General features: G+C 35.9%; 1 protein-coding gene across 4 annotated transcripts in view; it reads right to left on the minus strand.

Moving 5' to 3' along the window:
• LOC129731421 (uncharacterized) overlaps positions 1–15,923 on the minus strand; it is a 135,495-nt gene that overhangs the window by 86,908 nt on the left and 32,664 nt on the right. The gene's annotated exons all lie outside the window — the stretch shown is intronic.

A 15,923-nucleotide genomic window follows, 5' to 3' on the forward strand; every position in this document is an offset into this window, starting at 1 on the left:
GATGTCGCTAGCACACAGTTCCTCTCAGCCGTAAAAATTGGCACGGGTGGAATAAAATGCTACTCGATGGAAATGTTATATAAACTTTAATACTTTAATTAGAGACAAAAAGATGAATTTTGCAAAAAACGGTCTGGCAACAGTACAATGCACCCTTGAGGGCTCACTATTTTTCTCGAAAAATTCCTGATAGTTGAGCTACCGAGCACTGATTCAAATTCCGAGAGCAAACTGAACATGATTGTTTGAATATTTATGTTTTGGGTAGCTGCAAGTCTAGTATAAGTGAGGAAGCATTATGTTATGTCGTTTTTCAGGAACCGGAAGTCACCATCTTGAACCTTCAATATGGCATCTGGAGTTGTTTTCCAGTTTATGAGCATCACTCTTAATGAAATAAATACCCATATTGGGTGATATTCGTTCTGGACACTGGAATTATTTGTCTTGAATTCCAAAATGGTGTCTGGAGTCGATTTTTGGACTCTGGTAATCATTCTGATTCCCGAAATATTCATGTTAAGTGGCAGTTAGGCATTTATGCTTTTTTCCAGGAACTAAAAGTAGCAACCATGAATTTCAAAATTTCGTCGAAGGGTAAATTTCAGGTCTCTGAACATCATCCGAAAGTACATATATTGGGTGGGAAGTCACTATCTTGAAGTTCAAAATGGCGTCTTCTGGATTTCCGGTTTCTAGGCACCATCCGGGCTGTTTTCCAAACACCGGAAAGGGGGCACCATCATGATTTCGGAAATACCTATATAGGATGGTATTGGGTCATTTGAAGCTGTTTTCCGGAAACCAAAGGCTATTATGCTGGAATTCAAAATGGCGTCTGGGATCGATTTCCGGTTTCTGGATATTATCCCAATTTCAAATATGCTCAATAAATTATTTTTTTTATTTCTCCAACTTTAAACAAGTATAAATGTTTAATTAACATTGGGCAATTTTAGTAGAACCCATTAAAATTTCCAAAAAATGTTTTGTTTTAAGATTATTTATTTATAAGATTTTTTATGTTTTTTTTTATTTTTTTTTTCTTGCAATGTTTATTTGTTTCCTGGTAGTATAAAATCACTAATTATTATCTTTTTTGCCTTTCTCCTAGAAAGGTATAGCAATCACTTGCAAAACCGAAAGTATAAAAGTGCTCCAAAAGGCCAAATGGCATATATCACTCGACTCAGCTCGACGAGCTGAGCATTTTCTGTATGTGTGTGTATGTGTGTGTGTATGTGTGTGTGTATGTGGGTGTGTGGGTGTGTGTGTATGTGCAGATTTTTATTCTCACTCACTTTTCTCAGAGATGGCTGGACTGATTTTCATGAAATTAATTGCAAATGAAAGGTCTTGTTGTCCCATAAGACCCTATTAAATTTTATTGTAATCGGATTTTTAGTTCAGAGATTATGTATCGAAATGTAAAAATCATGAAACATCACAATCTCAAAAACTACACAACCGATTTGAACAAAATTGATTTCAAATGAACGGGCTACCTGAAATACCCTTAACTTTTGAATTTTATAAAAATTGAACATGTGGTTTAAAAGTTATGAAAAGAAACGTCTTCTGAAGACTGTTTAATCTCACTCATGTTTCTCAGAGATGGCTGGACCGATTTTCATAAAATCAGTGTCAAATGGAAGGTCTAGTTGTCCCATAAGACCCTATTAAATTTTATTGTAATCGGATTTTTAGTTCAGAGATTATGTATCGAAATGTAAAAATCATGAAACATCACAACCTCAAAAACTACACAACCGATTTGAACAAAATAAATACCCTTAACTTTTGAATTTTATAAAAATTGAACTTGTGGTTCAAAAGTTATGAAAAGAAACGTGTTCTGAAGACTGTTCAATCTCACTCATGTTTCTCAGAGATGGCTGGACCGATTTTCATAAAATCAGTGTCAATGGAAGGTCTAGTTGCCCCATAAGACCCTATTGATTTGTTTTGCAATCGGTTTATTACTTTGCCTGTTATGTTTAAAAATGTGAAATCCAGCTATGAATAGGAACATATTCCGAAGACTTCTTGGACTCACTCAATTTTCTCAGAGATGGCTGACTCGATTTCCACAAAATCAGTGTCAAATGAAAAGTCTAGCTGCCTCATAACACCCTATTGAATTTTACTGTAATCGAACTGTGTACCAAAATGTGAAAATCACGAAACTTCATTTTTTTTAAGGGGGGGATTTGTTAGTAGCTTAAGTATTTATGATAAATATTAGTAAATAATGAGTATGTGTGTCCAATCACAAATGGTGACTTCTCAACACTGTTAGAAATTTGTAATTTTAATTGTTAGGATTTGTTTGCTTTCGCAATTAGGACTTATCATTCGTAGGGATTTAAACCTACTTGTCAGAAAAGGGGAAGTAAACTTACAACTAACTTAAAGGCTAACTTATTGGCTATAAAGAGAGCTTATCGTAGCAATTGAGGATTGCAACGATTTTTGTCGAAAATTGTTAATAATATTATTTGACATAGCTTCTTATGGTTCAACACCAGTAAGTCTATGTAATTCGAGTGTACCAAACCAAGGAAGACGCTTCAAAATCATTTTCAGAATTTTCTTCTGAATCCTTTGGAGCGTTTTCTTCCTTGTTGAACAGCAACTTGACCAGATCGGTACAGCATAAAGCATTGCTGGTCTAAAAATTTGTTTGTAAATCAAAAGTTTGTTCTTTAAACAAAGTTTAGAATTCCTGTTAATGCGAGGATATAAACATCTCGTATATTTGATGCACTTGGCTTGTATACTCTCAATGTGCTCTTTGAAAATAAGTTTTTTATCATAAATTAGTCCCAAGTACTTAACCCTGTCAGACCAACTTAAAATAACCCCATTCATCTTGACAACGTGATTATTGTTTGGCTTGAGGAAAGAAGCCCTAGGCTTATGCGGAAAAATTATCATTTGAGTTTTAGAAGCATTGGGAGAGATTTTCCACTTTTGCAAGTAGGAAGAAAAAATATCTAAACTTTTCTGCAATCGACTGCAAATGACACGAAGACTTTTTCCTTTTGCGGAGATGCTTGTGTCATCGCAGAACAATGACTTTGTGCATCCTGGAGGCAAATCAGGAAGATCTGAAGTGAATATGTTGTACAGGACTGGACCCAAGACTGAACCTTGAGGTACACCTGCTCTGACAGGAAATCTATCAGATTTTGAATTCTGATAGACAACCTGCAGAGTTCGATCAGTAAGATAATTTTTTAAAATTTTGATTAGGAAAATTGGAAAATTAAAAGTTTGCAATTTCGCAATCAAACCTTCATGCCAAACACTGTCCAATGCTTTTTCTATGTCTAAAAGAGCAGCTCCAGTGGAATAACCTTCAGATTTGTTAGCTCGTATCATATTAGTAACTCTGAGCAATTGATGAGTTGTGGAATGCCCATGGTGAAATCCAAACTGTTCATTTGCAAAAATTGAATTTTCGTTGATGGGTGACATCATTCTGTTAAGAATAATTCTCTCAAACAGTTTACTTATTGAAGAAAGCAAACTGATTGGTCGATAACTTGAAACTTCAGCTGGGATCTTATCCGGTTTTAAAATTGGAGTAATTTTTGCATATTTCCATAATTTGGGAAAATATGCAATTTTGAAGCAGCAATTGAAAATTTTCACTAAAAATTCCATTGTGCTCTCAGGGAGATGTTTGATTAGTATATTAAAGATTCCATCGTCACCAGGTGCTTTCATATTTTTGAAATTTTTAATAATTGATTTAATCTCATTCAAGTTAGTTTCAATTATTTCTGCAGGTAAAAAATTCTGGGATCACGAAACTTCATTATCTCAGAAACTACACAATCGATTTGATCAATATTATTATTAGATGAGCGGACTAGTTAAGCGTTAACTGATGAATTATGATTGAACATGTGGTTTCAAAATTTGGCTGCCTTATACGTTTCCATTTTATTTGATTATAATCGAACTAAAGCAACCGTTATGTATTAAATTGTTAATAAAACAACCAAAGTCTATTATCTCAAAGATTACATGACTTTTTTTTATAGTGGGGGGGGAATGTTTGTAATGATTTATTTATGTACTAATATCTATTCATAATTGATATTGTGTGTTCTGCCACAAATGGTGACATTTCAATACTATCATATATATATATTTGTACGCTTTTTTATATTATTGAATGTTATTAGCTTTCGCAGTTAAGTTAATGTAATTGTAGGAAAATTGTTAAACCTACTTGTCAAGGAAAAAAAAGGAATAAAACAAAACTTGAAATAAACTTAAAACTATCTTACTGACTATAAAGTGAGCTAATCGTTGCAATTGAGGATTGCAACGATTTATGTCGGAATTTGTTGATAATTTGGCTTGACATATTTTCTAATGTTTCTACATTAGTGAGCCTATGTAGCTCGTTCGTGCTAAACCAGGGAGGACGCTTCAAAATCATTTTCAAAAGTTTATTCTGAATCCTTTGAAGTGTCTTCTTCCTAGATTACATGACTTATTTGAACATAACTAGTGTCATACGAAGGAGTCATCTCTCAAACTTACAAATAACAAACTTCATAACAATTTGATATGTGACTCAAATGTTATGGAAAGAAAAGAAATTCAAAGACTATTTGAAACTATACTCGCTTTGATCGATATATGTGGCCTTAACATAATTTATATGTGGTGTTATACTATTTGAACGTTCCAAATTCATTGATACCTTGCGATGTGTTTAAAGTCTGCAAATGCACGACGAATCGGCCATAGAATATGATCAAAGTCAAATAACAAATCATTTGAAATGATTGGTTTTATCGAAATGACAACATCCTCGGCTTTTGGCTTCTGTACAACGCCTTAATTCTGAATATATTCATATTGGGTTGTATTCGGTCATTTTCAGCAGATTTGGCATCAATATGACACCGGAAATACCCATTTTGGGAGGTATTTAGTTCGCGAGATGTGCAGAAATTTGTACAGAAACATGTGCTTCCAGAAGAGAGAGGGGCGTCGAACCATTATGGACATATCTGTTACCTCTAAAAACATTCTCATACCAAATTTGGTTGTATTTTCTTGATTGGTTCTTGAGCTGTGCGAAAATTGTGTTTCATTTGCATGGGACCCCTCCCTATAGAAAAGGGAGGGGTGTCAAACCATTACGCACATATTTGTTACCTCTAAAAATATTCACCTGCCAAATTTGGTTCCATTCAGTTGGTTAGTTCTCAGGATGTGCAGATATCTGTGTTTCATTTGTATATCCCTTCCAAAAAAGGAGGGCTGTCAAAACATTATGGACATATTTTTTACCACTAAAAACATTTACCTGCCAAATTTGGTTCCATTTAGTTGATTAGTTCTCGAGATGTGCAGAAATTTGTGTTTCATTTGTATGGGACCCCTCCCTTCCAGAAGAAGGAGGGGTCTCAAACTATCATAGGAACCTTTATCGGCACCAAAAACTCCTACATACAAATTTTCACGTAGATCGGTTCGGTAGTTTTCGAGCCTATATGAATCAGACAGCCAGACAGACAGACAGACCGGACTGCATTTTATATGCATAGATTACAACATAAATATTTTAGAACCTAAATAGTGAATATACATTTATTGGATTGAAGCGGTCATGTAAATCTATTTTTACAAATAATAAGTTTGAATGACAAAGGCTGGGTCTGACCGCTAGGTGGATTAATTTAGGTTTTTATTCACTTTTTCCCAATTCTCCATGATCAGACAACCATCGATGTTTAACTAACATTTTGTAGTTTGCATAAAAAATAAGATATTTAAAAAACTAGCTTTTTAAAATGTTTTATTTGACTTCATTCGTGAACATTTTGTTTTGTATATTTTTACTGGAAACGCAAAATTATTATCGAGTCTATCTACCATTATTATCAAAAAAACCGTTCTGGTTCCAAAACTGTTCTAGTCCCAAAAAAAGTGTAATCATCAATACCAATTTTACAAAAACCTTCTTCAAAATTTAGCAGAGATAAAAAAACACTAACAGCACAAAATGACATTTTCAGCCCTTAGGAAAATTTGTGCAAAGTTTCACTCAAATCAAAAATGATCCTTGGAAGAAAGATTAAAATGGAGACATTTAGGTAGGAAAGTAGACGCGTTGTTTGCTTTGTATCTCGAAACTAAAATTAAATAAATTCAGCCGCCCGTCACGCATGTTTGCTCTTCGAATGCTATCGAATTTATCTCAGTAGTCTGCACCATTACGGTGTACCTACTTCTGTGTATTTTCACTAGAGTGGTTCACCACTCTCGTTCCGCTTAGCTGTGGTGTAAGCAGCAAGAGTATTATTTTTCTGCGAGCGGCAAAAACACAGTACAAATCAGAATGACAAGTGATATACGTAGCGTTCATGCTGGGTAAGAAGTGAACGGTGAATATTCACTCTAATCTTTCCACTTATTGAGAAGAATAAAAAGCCTCCTGTCTAGATTACAGGAACCATAATTTACTGCAAATCCAACGTAGATTTTTTTTGAATATATTGTTTCTTTTTTTTTCTGATCATAACCTTTGTATTGAAAAAAAAAAGACTTTCTTCAGATGGTGATAAAAAAATAAGGCAGATAATTGAGTTTGATGAATTTCCCATGGAAGGAAGTGATATTAGCTTACTTGCAAAAAAATCTACGCCCTTGCTAGCGGCCTTCCGGCAGTTAACCGGAACATTCATCATGGCGAACGAGAACATGCGTGTAGGCATGTTATTAAAATATTTCTTCGTTTTATTTTCAATTCGTCCTCGCAGGTTTGCCCAGAAGTTCTTAATTGGACGCAGCTTGGGACGTTGGACGGGCTTGAGTACCACCTTGATATTCAACCGCTTAATCTCCTCCAACAGTCGCTTCGAGAAGTGGACCAACGCCCGGCCAGAACACCGCGTCTTAGCCCTTATGGTGTTTCTTGAAACACGATGCAGCTTTCGGCAGGCACTTTGTACTATAAATTTCTTCGTTCACGGCCTGTCCGGAGCGAAAAAAGAACCGGTTTGACATCCCTTTTTCGTTAATTGTCAGCCACAGCAGCGTTTCTTGTGGAACTTGGTGTGTGAAATGAACTTCACTTCGGAGCTCATATCATTTGTGGGGCAAGTGAAATACGAAGTGCCAGTCGTTGCCATCCAGGTTGAGATACACAGAAAAATAAAAATACCCAAATAAGCGTATCTTTTACGTAAATTAGCCTTTCTGTGCGTGAAGGTATTTTTAGGTAAAAGTGATTTACCAAAGCCCTGGTGCTACATTCCGATTCGAAACTCAACCTTCTGTTTATTTATACACAGACTTCGCAGCCAACTGTTGAGTGTACAGGACAATTGCGGGGCTAGCGCTACGATCCTACTGATACTAACAGTCTCTCACGAACCGAGAGTCGATCCTACGACGACTGGCTTGTTAGGCAAGCATCGTACCTCGAGACCATCTGGGAGAATACTTTGAATCATTAATATGAATCTGGGTCATTCCATACGAAGTGACCACGAAAAAGTACAAACTTGAACACGACCATCACAAATTTTGCTCAAAGTTGGGAGAATTATTCATCTTCTGTCACTTTAGAAAAATCCCAAATTTGGTGTCGATTGGAATACCCCTCGCTCTGTGGGACCCCCCTGTTTATTGCAAAGTCACGCATTTTTTGTTCAAAGTCTCTTTTTTCTTTTTCTTACAATTCATAGACGAAAGATGTCCGAAAAATACTGATGGATAATTTTTGAAGAAAGTAAACCAAGGAACAGCGTTGATAAACTCGCTCGCAAAAAGCATGCGATACTCCAAGTGGCGTTCTCGCCGCTACCAAAATCTCACACTAGAGATACTCCTGTCGCACTGTTTCTCGTTCTCTTTTACTTTTTTGTATTTCACACTACCGAGCGTTGCTGCTTGCGAGTTTTCTCGCACACACTCTCGCTCGTGTACTTTCCCACTCGCGTGTATCTCCCTTTCTCGTGAGCACAACCAGCGGAGGTGATTGTCAAGACCGTCAAGACGCATTATGACGATACGGAGTGACAAGGCACGACGAAGCGGAGTGGCAAAAAGAATATTTCGACGAGTAGGCAGGGATGCCACATATACAGATTTATCAGTACTTATACAGATTTTTTGTGTGTTTTTCATACAGATATCTGTATATACAAATTACATATTTTCTAGAAATAGTACAGAACTATACATTTTTTTTTGGTTTTCATGAGGTCGCGAAATAAACTTTTCGATGTAGGTAGTTGAAAATCGAAAATGAACTCAAATGCTATTGAGCGTGTTGGAGTTTTCATTATATTTATATGTTACGCGTAAACGTGTGCATAAATGAGTCAATGAACAAACTATATTGCGTATTTTTTCTTCTAAGGGATATGTTCAGTGAATATGCAGATTTTTATACAGATTGAAATATCACTGAGGTGATTTCCTGAGATTCGAAATACAGATAAAAATGTGGCATCACTGCGAGTAGGTATTCCGATACCCTACACGTTCAAGCATGCGATTTATCACCCCACTTTCGGCTGTCGGTGCACGATACAAAACTACTTGGCATCAGTTCAGCGATTGACAAACCGCATGCGTGAGTCGGTGAACGAAGCATTTTCGTTTTCGGGCACATTTTTTCAAGCACTCCTTGTCAAGTACTCTTATTCGAGTACTCGCGTACTCGGCGTGAGTAAAAAGATAGAAGAGAATTTGCGAGCGGTTGTATGCTGGCTGCTGCTCTGGCAAGTGCGTGAATAATAAAGAGTGTCTCGAAGGTGTGTGTGCGAACGACTGGAGAAGCGTAGCACACATCTCATTCTCAAGCAGAAAGGAGTGGCTATGTTATGCTTCTCGCTCGTTTAGCAACGCTGCCAAGGAATCCAGAAAATATATATATATATAAGTTTTCACCGGAAGTATTGCCAGATAAATCATTTTTATATTTGAAAACTAAATTTACATTTTGCGGCAAATGCAGCCATTTTTATTCTAAATTTGATAATTTCATCGTGTTCTTTGGAAAATTTTACATAAGAATCAACTATCATCCCGAGGTAATATGAGCCAATCTCGAGATATAACATTTTTACGAAAAAAAAAGTAAACTTCGTAATTAATTTTTTTACAATTTATAGACGAAAGACACCCGAAAAATAGTGATAGGTGAATTTTGAAGAAAATAAACCAAGGAATCCAGAAAAAAAATATTTTTGATCGGAAGTGTTGCCAGATAGATAATTTTTGTATTTTAAAACTAAATTTACATTTTTCGGCAAATGCAGCTAATTTTATTTGAAATTTGATGGTTTCATCGTATTTCCCGGAAAATTTTACTTAAGAAACACTTATCACCCCGTGGTAATATGAGCCAATCTCGATATATAGCATTTTTACGAAAATAGTTTTAAATTTCGTAATTAATTTTTCGTAAAAATGTTATATCTCGTGATTGGCTCATATTACCACGAAGTGATAAGTGATTCTTACGTAAAATTTTCTGAGAAATACGATGAAACCATCGAATTAAAAATAAAATTAGCTGCATTGGTCGATAAATGCAAATTTAGTTTTAAAATACAAAAATAATCTATCTGGCAACACTTTTGGTCAAAAACAATATTTTTTCTGGATTCCTTGGTTTATTTTCTTCAAAATTCACCTATCACTATTTTTCGGATGTCTTACGTCTATAAATTATAAAATAAAATAATTACGAGATTTACAACTTTTTTCGTAAAAATGTTATATCTCCAGTTTGGCTCATATTACCACATGATGATAGTTGTTTCTTACGTAAAATTTTCCAAGGAACACGATGAAATTATCAAAATTAAAATAAAAATGGCTGCATTTGCCGTAAAATGTAAGTTTAGTTTTCAAATTCAAAAATTATTTATCTGGCAACAATTCTGGTCAAAAGATTTTTTTTTTGATTCCTTGGTTTATTTTTTTCAAAAATCATCTATCAGTAATTTTCCGACATCTCACGTCTATGAATTGTAAGAAAAAGAAAAAATAGATTTTTGACAAAAATTGCGTGACTTTGCAATAAAGAGAGGGGTCCTACAGAGTGGGGGGTATTCCAATCGACACCAAAATTGGGATTTTTCCAAAGTGACATTGGATGCCTAATTCCCCCAACTTTGAACAAAATCTGTGAAGGTCGTGTCCAAGTGGCATGTACACTTGGTATGGGATAACCCATATCAAAAGGACCCCCCTCTTTATTGCAAAGTCATGCAATTTTTGTCAAAAATCTCTTTTTTCTTTTTCTTACAATTCATAGACGTGAGATGTCGGAAAATTACTGATAGACGATTTTTGAAAAAAATAAACCAAGGAATCAAAAAAAATATATAACTTTTGACCAGAATTGTTGCCAGATAAATAATTTTTGTATTTGAAAACTAAATTTACATTTTACGGCAAATGCAGCCATTTTTATTTTAATTTTGATAGTTTCATCGTGTTCCTTGGAAAATTTTACGCAAGAAACAACTATCATCCTGAGGTAATATGAGCCAAACTCGAGATATAACATTTTTACGAAAAAAGTTGTAAATCTCGTAATTATTTTATTTTTTAATTTATAGACGTAAGACATCCGAAAATTAGTGATAGGTGAATTTTGAAGAAAATAAACCAAGGAATCAAAAAAAAAAATAGTGTTTTTGACCAAAAGTGTTGCCAGATAGATTATTTTTGTATTTTAAAACTAAATTTGCATTTTTCGGCCAATGCAGCTAATTTTATTTTCAATTCGATGGTTTCATAGTATTTCTCAGAAAATTTTACGTAAGAAGCACTTATCACTTCGTGGTAATATGAGCCAATCACGAGATATAACATTTTTACGAAAAATTAATTACGAAGTTTAAAACTATTTTCGTAAAAATGCTATATCTCGAGATTGGCTCATATTACCACGGGGTGATAAGTGATTCTTACGTAAAATTTTCTGAGAAATACGATGAAACCATCGAATTAAAAATAAAATTAGCTGCATTGGCCGATAAATGCAAATTTAGTTTTAAAATACAAAAATAATCTATCTGGCAACACTTCCGATCAAAAATAATTGACTCTACCAGTCGAACTCTAACCTTAATGGCGGAAACATTGAAGCTACCTTGTTCAGAGGTGTGTGTGCATTCAAAGAAAGGTACCTTGCCGAGTTGAAAACAGACATCGTGCGGCACATTGTGGATGCCGGATACGCTTGTTCCGGTATCTGCAAAGCATCGAGAGAAAGCCCGGTTCCGGACGACCGATGACGCTGAGTGACAATGACGATGGAGGACGAGACCTATACACAAAGAAAATATTACAAGGCGACCACGTAAAAACAACGTAAATTTACGTAAACTCGAATGTTTTCACTGGTTTAGGTAAATAATATGCATTAAAATTGTGAAACAACGCAACGGTTAATAAAATGCGAATTTTGATTCCTGTGTAAAAATATGTATGGCATTTTTGATATGGGTTATCCCATACCAAGTGTACATGCCACTTGGACACGACCTTCACAGATTCTGTTCAAAGTTGGGGGAATTATGCATCTTCTGTCACTTTGGAAAAATCCCAATTTTGGTGTCGATTGGAATACCCCTCGCTCTGTAGGACCCCCCTCTTTATTGCAAAGTCACGCAATTTTTGTCAAAAATCTCTTTTCTTTTTCTTACAATTCATAGACGTGAGATGTCGGAAAATTACTAATAGACGATTTTTGAAGAAAATAAACCAAGGAATCAAAAAAAAAATCTTTTGACCAGAATTGTTGCCAGATAAATAATTTTTGTATTTGAAAACTAAATTTACATTTTACGGCAAATGCAGCCATTTTTATTGTAAATTTGATAATTTCATCGTGTTTCTTGGAAAATTTTACGTAAGAAACAACTATCATTCTGAGGTAATATGAGCCAAACTCGAGATATAACATTTAAAATGATGTCAATTTTTTTTCTGCTGACTCATGGGTTTCTACGTGTGATGCTGCGTGGGTACTCTAGTGAAGATATTGATTTGGTAAAGTTTAAAAGCGCCCAATCTAACCGAAATAACGCTATAAAACTTTGATAAAACCATTTTTGTTACTTGGGTAGTTTCGTCAGGGCGTGTGAAAGTAAACCCATGAAAAATCGGTAATTTTTGTCCGTTTTTTGAATGCAGACGTTAGAATTAGTACCATAATCAGACCAGCGTGAATCTATGATCGGACTAAAAAATATACCATAATCAGACTAATCAGTTTATTTCAGATCCATCCGAATTTAAGTTTCTAGATAGACAATTAATTTTTTGATGTAGAATTACGTCTTACGGCAACAAATATAGAGGTACCAATTAAAAACCCGAAAACATCGAGAGCGTCACAAAAGTTGTCCACTTTCAAATGTTCAAAACTCAGTCAGTTTTCAGCCGATTTCCATCAACCTAATAACGATCTATTGGAAAATCATCTATGCATTCGTTGAAACACAAAAAAATGTTGTTTGATTATTCGAACTATTGTTTTATTCAAAATTATCACGCCTTGTTGAAATGCCAATTTCGACCTCGGTCGCTTAATTCTTCCTTTCTTTAACACGTTCGATCGAATATTATACCTAGTTAACCAGGAATTCACTCTTTGGGCTATATAAGATCCTGTTTCATTCAAACCAATCAGTTAACTAGTGGGTTGCCACCAGGACGGTCTCAACTAAGTAGCTGCGGGTAGCAGCAGTAGCGATAGCGGCAGCGGATAATAGCAAGCAGAGCTGTACTGCCCATAATCGCATATTTGTAACATTTGCAAAATTGGTTGTTCGAGCAAATCGCACTTTTATATTTTGACCTAAAATGCTTTGTTTACTATATATTCTTGCGAATAGACACTTTAACTAAACTTTGTATCATCAAGAAAGCACTACTTTACACTCTGTATACATTAAACATTACTTTTGAAGTCAAATTACAGTAAGCTTTTTACGCGGTTTTTTTACGCGGGTTGCTTTCCTCCATTACTCAAAAACGGTACAAGATATCGACCTCATTTCAATCACGTTTTCAAAAAAATTCACAATTTTTGGTGTTAATACTCAAAATTAAAAATATTGCAGTTTGGTCTCTAGATTGACCACTATCATATTCAAACTAGATTTGAACGTTTTAGGACGGTTTTCTTTGTTATATTTGCAACTCAAAAAAGTCGTTTTTTACGCGGGCCCATACAAATTTGGAACGCATCCCCCGCGTAAAAAGCGACCTTAGTGTAGTTGAAATTTTTTCAATGATACATTTATGCCGTCACTTTCAAGCTACTTTTGGAATATATCACATGGAAAATGAAGTTTTTCATGTATTCAACAAGCATGAGCTAAACATCAGAAACGGATAACCGGTGGTTGGTTATCGGACCAGAATAACTTCCGAGTTCCAAAGGATGCAGATGTGGATTTGGATGGAAGCTTTTTTAACAAAAAAGTTGGAAAAATTTAAGTAGCGTGACAATTATGCGGTTATTTACGCTATGTGACAAAACAACTAGGTATTATTTACGATTTTTTTCACACAAACATAAGCATATTTTTTCAGATGTAAAAAGTACATACTATTCCAAGCATTTCCCAATAAAAAGAACAAAATCCATAAAATGTCGAATGTTACAATTATGCGATTACAGGCAGTGTAGCAGGCGGTGATTTCAAGTATTTTGCTGCCTTCCATAAAGGACAGACCTATAGAGTAAACAGCACCTTCCACAGCGCTAGATTTGGAATCTCCCTTCTGTATGAGAAATACCGTCGGTATACAGGCATTCCCCCAGTTTTGTGAAAATTAAAACTAACCGTCCTTTTTAGGACGACCACATATTTTCAATTAACTTATATAACTCACATGCAAATCGAGAGTTACCAGATCCCAAAAAACATAACACGATTGGACCAGTCCTTGTACCCCATAGTCCAGGTTTCCCCCTTGTGACTCAAAGACCCTCTTATTATGGTTGATTTATTATTCCATGCCGGTACGGTTTTGTGATTCATTCATGCAATCTTCAGCTACGCTGTTGGAAGCTGAAAAACAAGTTTGTAGAGTTCAAATTACAACCCTTAGAAGAAATTGTGGCTTTTGTTTGTGCGGGTTTGTTAGATAGCAAAACTAGGGCGTGATGCTAGCAACACTTTACCAAAACTGTGGATAGTGGAAATTTTGGCCCTGATGCATAACCGATATTCGAAAAGTTATGAAAATTTTAAACGGAAAGTTTACCGCTACGCCTCCAGCGGAAACTGTTGTAAATAAAAGTTGCAATGTTTGACTCTACAGTGAGTGTGAGAATAAGAGGAGGTTTTTTTTCATGAGAACCGCAACACCTTTTCACATACGTCGTGTAGCCATATGAGAGGCACTAGTTTTTACCATGATTTTCCATTCGGTTTGAATTTAGAATTCACTCTTGCTGATGTTGTTGCAGTGCATGTGGTTTACCATACTATTTTACAGCGGCACAACAGAAAGCTACGATGCTCCAAATATGGGTCGTTTGTTCTGTAGCAACCGGTAGCACAGTGAACATCCGAGTTATCTAATGGCTGTTGTTAGTTTGCTATGTCACTTTGCATACAGCATACCGTACAGGTCGGTTTATACTGATGTGGTAGCCACAGTGCAACACCGCCGCAGTGGCAAGAGTTGAGAGCCTCGTGCATCGACCGACCGCAGGACTGTCACCAGTGCCACACAACCAGCAGCTAACTGTTGATCGATTACACAAGAATAGTTTTTGCTGCTGCCTTGGCCTTCCAGAGCTGCTGAAAACACGGGGTTGAGCTGGAGGCTAGCTGGCCTTAACCTCGGCCGTCCTTGTGATGTGACTAGTTGTGAGCGACCAAAACCGATACCGCGCTGCGAATGATCGTGTTTAGTTTAGTGATATTTGTTATGCACCACGATGCAGCACCGCGCGATATTGATTAGCTTTCGCACGTGTAACTTTCGCTGTTTGTATGTTTCCAAATAGGGCAGGTAATTTGAAATTTCCGAATCTATTTCTGACACAAACTCAGTGAAGCGGCCGCACGCCATTGGCATGATGCTTTCCGATGATGACCAAGTCTGGCTGTCATCGGCATTTGTATGTTTAATTTTATCCCAAACGGAGTGTCAGATGTCAACCGATTCAACAGCCGAAACCCGCCTGAAAGTGAAAGCTACTAATATATTAGGATATTGAGGTGACAGACAAAGCTATCTCCGTGAGTGATATTTAAATATTAACATCAAGATTAGCGCTTGGGTTTATAGCTTAAGCTCTGTTCGCTGCTAGACTCTGTTACCCACACCTGAATAGAATTTAAGACACTCACATAAACCTGAGCGAAGCCGATAAAAGTTGAGTGTTTGGAATGATTATTTTAGCACGAGCAGCTGTTGTTGCGGGACGAAGAAATGTGGATCACAAAGACAGCTATTGAACGTAATATTCCCAGATAATGTATTTCAAAAATAAATCTGTAAGCAATATTCTTGCGTACGCTATTTCAATAATGCAAGTGAAGTCATAATTTGTTACATTCACCTTTTGAATGTAAAATAACTCTGAAACAATCAGTTCCAAGCGAACACATTTAATGGTAGCAATTACCAAAAGGAATAATAATTTTAGCAGCAAAATGCTCAATTAGCAACCATCTTACGAAGTGTGACGCCTGTCGTTCATCGTTCTAATCGTGATCCAAGCAGTTGCGCTTGCATTAAATATTCAGCATCCTTTTGAATAATAAGCCTCCCGTTTCCAGCGCCGACACGGAAAGATTTTATGTCGTTTGCGAAAAAAAAAACAAAAAAGCCGGAAATCATCATCCTCCGCTCAGTCCTTGAACTTTCAGCAGGACCAACCTATTTCTGTGTGT

The sequence above is a fragment of the Wyeomyia smithii genome, chromosome 3, assembly GCF_029784165.1.
Source record: "Wyeomyia smithii strain HCP4-BCI-WySm-NY-G18 chromosome 3, ASM2978416v1, whole genome shotgun sequence".
In the NCBI taxonomy this organism is placed as follows: domain Eukaryota; kingdom Metazoa; phylum Arthropoda; class Insecta; order Diptera; family Culicidae; genus Wyeomyia; species Wyeomyia smithii.